Below are 9,287 nucleotides of genomic sequence, written 5' to 3' on the forward strand. Positions count from 1 at the left end.
TTCCCGTTTATTTCAGTCTTTACAAAATTCGCTTAATGAAAAAAATTTCAGTCTCCTGGAGGACTATAAATGGCAAGTGGAAGAGTTCTTTGCTCAAAAAGATAAAAAGTTTTGGGAAGATGGAATTATGAAGTTGCCTGAAAAACGGCAGAAGGTAGTGGAATAAAACGGTGAATATGCTGTTCAATAAAATTCTTGGTGAAAATGAAAAAGGTCTTTCATTTATACTTAAAAACCAAAGGAACTTTTTGGCCAAACATTCAAAGAAACCAAATGAACCTATTTAAAAGAAATGATAAACATAAAAAATGGCCAAAGGACATGAAAGGCATTTAATAGAATACAAATGGCCCATAAATGAGTCAAAATGACACTCTATTTTACTAATAAATGAAGAGATGCAAATTAAACAGTGAGACTTCTTATGTTTATCAGATTGGTAAAGGTTAATTTCAAAATATAGGTGTGCATGCCATTGATCAATAAATTCCACTTAAAATTTTTCTTACATCTACATAAGAATGCAAATACATATGTGGTAATAATATTCAACACCTACTGCATCTATGTCAGACACTAGACACTACTTAATCTTACAGCAATTCATATCAGTTAAGTACTGTTATTGTCCCCATTTTGAAGATGAGAAAACTAAGGCCTAAAGTGGTTAAATAACCAGTCCAAGGTCCCACTGACAAGAGCAGGACCCCAGTCTATCTGATTTCAAAGCCCAAGTTCTTAAACAGGCCCTATACAAGGATGTTCACGGAAGTACTAAACTAATTAGAAACAATCTAGATGGCTACCAAAATTCTACTGTTCACTAAAGCACAGGGCTAACTAGAAACAACCTAGACGTCTATCAATATGGGACAAAATTCTGCTTTTGTCATCCATATAACTGAATTCTATGTATTCAATAAAAAGATATACATACAGACACACACATACACTGACATAGAAAGTAGCTGGAATATACTAAATTTAAAAAGTAGCAGAACAGGACGTACGATTGAATTTCTGTTAAAAAAAAAACAGGAGTATACACAAAGGGGGAAAAAATCTGTAATTAAGATATTGTAAAAATTGTAAATAGCACTTATCTTTGTAGAGAGAGATGAAGGGGCCTCCCGTTTCCTAAATAATTTTATTTACATCTGAAAATGTTTGCAACATGTAATTTAATCAGAAGAAAACACAAGCTAGATGGATAAATTGTTTCTTTAGCTCTATGGATCCTGGGTTCCAAGGTGAAGAATCGGACAGTGACGCATACAATATTCCTACTTGGTAATCTAATTTTTTTTTTTCTGGAAGTGATTTTAGAACAAAAGCCTAGAGAGCTCACCACTGAAACGAAATCAGAGGGAAAGAGGTCTGCTCTCTTGATAAATACAGCAGACACGCAACAAATACACACCGAATGAACGAGTGGTCGTGATACCGCAACCAAAGACAAAAACGTACTAAAGTCCGCGAGAGCCCAGAAAGCTGAAGCGCGGGGACTCGCGGCGCCAGAGGGACCGGAGGCAGAAGCTAGGGTAGAGGGTCGGGGAGGCCGTACCTTGGGTGAAGAGCCTGGCCGGGGAGCAGTCTGGGCTCGGCTTCGGGGCAGTGGGGAACCCGGGCGCCCTAAGATCGCGCCTCTGGCCCAAGTCGGCCCCACCCCTCAGCGGCCGAACCGCAGGCGATGCTCACCTTCTCCGTGAGATTCCCTAACACGAGAACTATTAGGGAATTCAAATTTGAAGAGCCCGCCCTCTCAGCCAGCCCGGGATTGGCGCGCTCAGGAATTGCGTCACCGTGCGTCTCACTGGGAACCCGGAAGCCTGGGGGCACTTCCCGCTCCGCGTGGGCAATGCTGTTTCCACAAAAACTGGGTAACCCCAAGCTGCGACAGGTACTGGGCAGGCACCTCTAGTCGTCCTTGGACTTTGTTTCTTCTTCAGAGGAGCGCCAGCTTCGCGTTTCGCGGCTCTTCCCGAAATGCTCTGCGGCAGGAAGGCCTACGTCAGACGTCAGACGGGCTACTGCGCGTTTTAAGTTTGGTCCTCCTCGCTACTCTTTCTTTATGTGAGAACGGTAATAGCTTTTGTTTATTTGTTGCTTCCAAGTGTGAGGAATTAGCTTTCTGAGTATGTTTAAGAGAGCTTTTAAGATTTCTCTGGCCGTCAGATATTTGAGGCCGAGAAGGAACGTTTTGTTCTGGAGGGGATAGTGGACTAAATGCAAAGTTATACTGGCAATCAGTTCAGTTCAGTCGCTCAGTCGTGTCCGACTCTTTGCGACCCCATAAATCGCAGCACGCCAGGCCTCCCTGTCCGTCACCAGCTCCTGGAGTTCACTCAGACTCACGTCCATCGAGTCAGTGATGCCATCCAGCCATCTCATCCTCTGTCGTCCCCTTCTCCTGCCCCCAATCCCTCCTAGCATCAGAGTCTTTTCCAATGAGTCAACTCTTCTCATGAGGTGGCCAAAATACTGGAGTTTCAGCTTTAGCATCATTCCTTCCAAAGAAGTCCCAGGGCTGATCTCCTTCAGAATGGACTGGTTGGATCTCCTTGCAGTCCAAGGGATTCTTAAGAGTCTTCTCCAACACCACAGTTCAAAAGCATCAATTCTTGGGCGATCAGCCTTCTTCACAGTCCAACTCTCACATCCATACATGACCACTGGAAAAACCATAGCTTTGACTAGACGGACCTTTGTTGGCAAAGTAATGTCTCTGCTTTTCGATATGCTATCTAGGTTAGTCATAACTTTTCTTCCAAGGAGTAAGTGTCTTTTCATTTCATGGCTGCAGTCACCATCTGCAGTGATTTTGGAGCCCAAAAAAATAAAGTCTGACACTCTTTCCACTATTTCCTCATCTATTTCCCATGAAGTGATGGGACCAGATGCCATCATCTTCATTTTCTGAATGTTGAGCTTTAAGCCAACTTTTTCACTCTTCTCTTTCACTTTCATCAAGAGGCTTTTTACTTCCTCTTCACTTTCTGCCATAAGGGTGGTGTCATCTGCATGTCTGAGGTTATTGATATTTCTCCCGGCAATCTTGATGCCAGCTTGTGTTTCTTCTAGCCCAGCGTTTCTCATGATGTACTCTGCATAGAAGTTAAATAAGCAGGGTGACAATATAGAGTCTTGACATACTCCTTTTCCTATTTGGAACCAGTCTGTTGTTCCATGTCTAGTTCTAACTGTTGCTTCCTGACCTGCATATAGGTTTCTCAAGTGTTGGCTAACACAATAGGGAGTTTTGGGGTAACCTGTCAGGAGATCTCCAGTAGGCCAAAATGGGCAGGTCCTGAATTCCATTACATTGGCCATGGGAAGAACACACTTTGGCTCAAAGGCTTAATTTTTTTTTTAACTGAAATATAATTAACATAATGTTATATTAGTGTATAAAAGATTGAGGGCAGAAGAAGAGGGCATCAGAGGATGAGATGGCTGGATGGCATTACCAATGCCATGGACGTGAACTTGGGCAAACTTCGGGAGATGGTGAGGGACAGAGAGGCCTGGCATGCTGCAGTCCATGGGGTTGCAAAGAGTCAGATATGAACAAGCACTGAACAACAACAAAATTATATTAGTTTCAAATATACAGTGTAATGATTTGAATTTGTATGTATTGCAAAATGATCACCACACTATGTCTAGTTAACATCCATTAAGACAGAAACAATTTTGTTTTTCTTGGAATGAGAACTTGTAAGATCTACCTTCTTAACAACTTTAAAATATACAATTCAATATTTTAACTGTAGTCATCATGTTTTGCATTACACCCACAGGATGTCTTTATTTTATAACTGAAAGTTTATACCTTTTGACTACCTTCATCCATTTGCCCAAATTTGATCCATACCTCTGGGAACCACCAACCTGTTCTGTGTGTTTAAAATTTCATTATTAATTGTAAGACTATGCAGTGTTTGTCTTTCTCTGTCTGACATTTCACTTAGCATAATGCCCTTCAGCTCCACCCATGTTGCAAATGGCAAGATAGCCTTCTCTTTCACAGCTGAATAATATTCCATTGTGAGTATATATATATATATATATACGCACACACCACTTTTTCTTTATAGATTCATCCATCAGTGGACACTTACATTCTTTTCAGCCTTGGCTGTTGTAAATAATGCTGCAATGAACATGGGGGTACAAATATCTTAGTTTTCTTTTTATTGGGTTAAATACCCAACAGTAGAATTACTGGATCATATCCTAGTTCTAATTTTAAATTTTTGAGAAAACTCCGTAGTTTTCTATAGTGGCTGTACCAATTTACATTCCCACCAAGAATGCACAAGGGTTCTCCACATCCTTGTCAACACTTGTTAGTATGTTGTGTTAGTCGCTGAATCACATCCAACTCTTGTGACCCCATGGAGTGTAACCCGCCAGACTCCTCCGTCTATGGAATACTCCAGGCAAGAATACTGGAGTGGGTTGCCATTTCCTTCTCCACAACACTTGTTATCTCTTAACTTCTTTATGACAATCATTCATTCTTTTCTTTTTTTGGCTGCACTATGCGGCTGTGGGATCTTAATTCTCCAGCCAGGGATTGAACTTGTGCCTTCTGCAGTGAAACACACAGTCTTAACCACTGGACCACCAGGGAAGTCCCATGACAATCTTCCTAACATAAGTGGCGTGATAGCTCACTGTGGTCTAAATTTTCATTTCTCTAAGGATTAGTGATGTTGAGTACTTTTCCCTATATTTCTCAGCCATTTCTTTGTCTTCTTTAGAAAAATGTCTATTCAGTTTTTCTGCTAATTTAAAAATCATATTGTTTCACTATTGAGCTGAGTTCTTCATATATTTTGGAAATTGACCCTTTATCAGGTATATGATTTGTAAGTATTTTTTCCCATTCTGTAGGTTGCCTTTTCATTTTCTTGATGGTTTTCTTTGCTGTGCAAAAGCTTTTTGGTTTTATATAGTCCCACTTGTTTATTTTTCCTTTTGTTGCCTTTTCTTTTGGTGTCAAATCCAAAAAAAATCATTGTCAAGACCAGTGCCAAGGAGCTTACTGCTTGTTTTCTTCTAGAAGTCATATAGTTTCAGGTCTAATGTTCAAGTCTTTAACCATTTGAGTTAATTTTTGTATTTAGTGTGAGATAGTGTCTAGGGAATATGCTATGCACAGGCCTGTACTATAATTAACAGGGCTCTGAAAAATAAGAGTGACTTTCTCATCACCCCCAGGTGAAGGGCTGGGAGCAGTAAAAAGTACATCATGGAAAAACATCTTGAAAACAAGATGTTGAAGAACTGATGTGACTGATGGAAAACCGTTCGTGACTGTTCCTGTAACCAGAGCCTTGAGGGAGTTGCTAAGAAAGGTCATCACTAGCTAACGGGCTAAACAGAGTCATGAAAGGCCTGAAGGTTTGACATTGAGGACTGTGAGGACTGTGCATTGTATATCTGTATCCCTGATCTGAGATTGTGAAAAACAGATATCTCTAGAGCACAGACAAGAAAGTAGATGTTAGCAATAAAGAGCACACAAGGATTAGGATCTGGGCTTTGGCCTGCGAATGGCATCAGCCCCCTGATCCCCACCTTATTTCTGAGTCTTGTTTTTCTTTATTCTTCTGTGGCACCGCTCCCTCAGGTCAGTTCATTTTTGGGCTGGTCCTGACAATAGTGATCCAATTTCATTCTTGTGTGTGTGTGTGTGTGTGTGTGTGTGTGTGTGTATTCTTTAAATATATATTCTTTACATATATATATTCAGATTCTTTCCCTTTAAAGGTTATTACAAAATATTGAGTATAGTTCTTTGTGCTATATAGAAGGTCCTTGTTGATTATCTATTTTATATGTAGTAGTGTGTATATTTCATCTTAATTCCTAATCTATCCCTCCCCCACTTCCCCTTTTGTAACCATAAGTTTGTTTTCTATGTCTGTAAGTCTATTTCTGTTTTTTGTTTAAGTTCATTTCTTTTTTTTTTAAGATTCCACATATAAGCAATATCATGTGCTGGGGCCCAGCTCCGGTGGATCCAGGGAATTCGAAGCAGGGATGGCGTTGGCATCTGAGGAGTTAATTGCTTAATTAAAGATATGGAGGGAGATTAGAAAGAAATAGTGTAGTAGAAAAATAAGTGGAGAAAAGAGGCTGAATAACTTGGTTTATGCGGAAAACCAATAAAACTCCAAGACAAGGAGTTTGCACCACCTACGTAGGCCACCGGCACCCGCTTGAATAGCGGAGGGTGCCCCACCTTGGGCTCCCTCTTGCATGGGTCTTAGAAGCCAGGGCAAGTAAGTAGACATGGCAAGCCTCCACGCTCCAGATGGGAATTCAGCCAGAAAATGAAAAAGACAACACGGGGGAAACCAGTCTTTCCAGGATCTGGTCCGTTTCTTTATTTTCCAGGTCCACTTTTATACTTGTAGTTGTACATAGAGATAAATGTGTTCTCAGCATATCTTTGTTCTTACAAGGGTCTGTTCTTACAAGGATTTGTTCACAATATCTTCTGGTCTGGAGACCGATTAACATTTTATGGCCCCACCTTTCTTTCTATTGATAAAAATTAATCGATCAGAAAACTTGTTTCCCCTTAAGATTTATTTAGTCTTAAGATAGTGATAAAGTTACATTTTTACACAGCAAGGACACAATGATCTATAACAAAGAAAGAGGAGTACAGTGATCTATAACAAAAGAGAAAATTCATTAGCTCTAAAATCTAGTATTGCTAACATCAAAACTACTATATTTCTTTTTCTACATTCCAATTACATCGATTAACATACTCCCAGGTGCCTAAGGATATGGAGGCCTGGTGGCAATCACTAACTCAGCAATGAAACCCTTCACCAACATGATTTTTATCTTTAGAAAAACCCTATGCTAACTAAGACTGTCAAAATACTCCAAACTCTCTGTGCTGTTTATGGTTGAGAGGTTGTAAACAACCATGTACTAGTAGCAGGAGTGTAGATAATCCTGTCACACAAGCTAGTCTGCCAGCAGAGAGGTTTTTGGACTGAAACACCCTTGTCACGCCCAGGAGATTTATTAACTGGAGTCCTAAGTTAACTCCTTTTCAGAGAGAGGTGGTGGGGGATAGCCCCCCATATAACGTCAGAAGAGTAGGCGAAAAGCATAATGCAGTAAGGCAGGTAGACTCTGGTTTTGGGGCAGATGCGCGAGCAGATCCAGCGAGGCTCCCCTAAGGCCTGACTCGCCTTTGCCTGTCGGGCCCGTTAACCTCATGACCTTTGCCACGGGCAGGACTCCTCATGCCAGCTCCCGGCAATCATGAAATTTTCTTTTTCTGTCTGACTTACTTCACTTAGCATGGTAATCTCTAGGTCCATCCATATTTCTGCAGATGGCATTATTTTCATCATTTTTCATGGCCAAGTAAATATATACCACTGTTGCTTCCTGACCTGCATACAGATTTCTCAAGAAGCAGATCAGGTAGTCTGGTATTCCCATCTCTTTAAAAATTTTCCACAGTTTGTTGTGACCTACACAGTCAAGGGCTTTGGTGTAATCAATAAAGCAGAAATAGATGTTTTTCTAGAACTCTCTTGCTTTTTCGATGATCTAGTGGATGTTGTCAATTTGATCTCTGGTTCCTCTGCCTTTGCTAAATCCAGCTTGAACATCTGGAAGTTCTCGGTTCACGTACTGTTGAAACCTGGTTTGGAGAATTTTGAGCATTATTTTGCTAGCATGTGAGATGAGTACAATTTGCGTTAGTTTAAACTTTCTTTGGCATTACCTTTCTTTGGGATAGGAATGAAAATAGGAGTTAAGCAAATAAAATTGGAAGGCTGAATGGTAAGCATGTGAGATCTTGGAGTATCAGAGATAGGGGCATTCCTAGGTGTCCCTAAAGTTTTAGTTCAGTTCAGTTCAGTCGCTCAGTCGTGTCCAGCTCTTTGTGACCCCATGAATCGTAGCACGCCAGGCCTCCCTGTCCATCACCAACTCCCGGAGTTCACTCAGACTCGTGTCCATAGAGTCGGTGATGCCATCCAGCCATCTCATTCTCTGTCATCCCCTTCTTTTCCTGCCCCCAATCCCTCCCAGCATCAGAGTCTTTTCTAATGAGTCAACTCTTCACATGAGGTGGCCAAAGTATTGGAGTTTCAGCCTCAGCATCAGTCCTTCCAATGAACACCCAGGACTGATCTCCTTTAGGATGGACTGGTTGGATCTCCTTGCAGTCCAAGGGACTCACAAGAGTCTTCTCAAACACCACAGTTCAAAAGCATAAATTCTTCAGCGCTTAGCTTTCTTCACAGTCCAACTCTCACATCCATACATGACCACTGGAAAAAACCATAGCCTTGACTAGACAGACCTTTGTTGGCAAAGTAATATCTCTGCTTTTTAATATGCTATCTAGGTTGGTCATAATTTTCCTTCCAAGAAGTAAGTGTCTTTTAATTTCATGGCTGCAATCACCATAGGACCAGTGATTGATATGGATAGTCCAGCTGGTTTTAGGCTGAGGTTAGGGTAACATGAGAAGCCTGATGGTACTAACTCTGTCTGTAATACTTACTATAACCAGTATTTTAGTTATAGATAAATGTGAAGTGAGGTGTCTATGATTTAATATGATGGCTTCCCTGGTAGATCAGCTGGTAAAGAATCTGCCTCCAATTCAGGAGACCCCAGTTCAATTCCTGGGTTGGGAAGATCTCCTGGAGAAGGGATAGGCTGCCCATTCCAGTATTCTTGGGCTTCCCTGGTGGTTCAGATGGTAAAGAATCCACCTGCAATGTGAGAGACCTGGGTTTGATCCCTGGGTTGGGAAGATCCCTTGGAGAAGGGCATGGCAACCCACTCCATTATTCTTGCCTGGAGAATCCCCATGGACAGAGGAGACTGGTGGGCTATAGTCCATGGGGTCGCAGAGTCAGACATGACTGAGCGACTAAGCCTGCATGCGTGAATTTTATAAACTGCATTGTGTTCCTCTTTTGTCAGTTCATACTAATAGGTATAGACACTACACTAAAGCCAACTTGAAGTAAAAGATAAAAATGAAAACAATTTATTAAAGAGTCTCAGATTATTAGCAGTTAAATAGAAAATGGTTTGATTTTCCCAACCCTGCTTCCTACTATATTCTGTCAAATATCTCTTTTTCTAAATAGTGGCTAACTTGAAAACAACTTGGCCTAATTCTGTCATCTGAAACCACAATATCCCAGTCCCTTCCCAGTCTTTGAGGAAATGCCCCAAATCTATCTAACTCTAATCCTTCAGCTTTCATCTCCTACCCC

The 9,287-nt window shown here is 41.1% G+C and overlaps 1 protein-coding gene across 1 annotated transcript in view; it reads right to left on the reverse strand.

Annotated features, from left to right (window-relative positions):
* MIS18BP1 (MIS18 binding protein 1) overlaps positions 1-1,778 on the reverse strand; it is a 45,367-nt gene extending 43,589 nt beyond the window's left edge. The window contains 1 exon segment of the mRNA XM_005695289.3: positions 1,565-1,778. The gene's annotated coding sequence lies outside the window, so the exon portion shown is untranslated.

The sequence above is a fragment of the Capra hircus genome, chromosome 21 (genome assembly GCF_001704415.2).
Source record: "Capra hircus breed San Clemente chromosome 21, ASM170441v1, whole genome shotgun sequence".
Lineage (NCBI taxonomy): Eukaryota > Metazoa > Chordata > Mammalia > Artiodactyla > Bovidae > Capra > Capra hircus.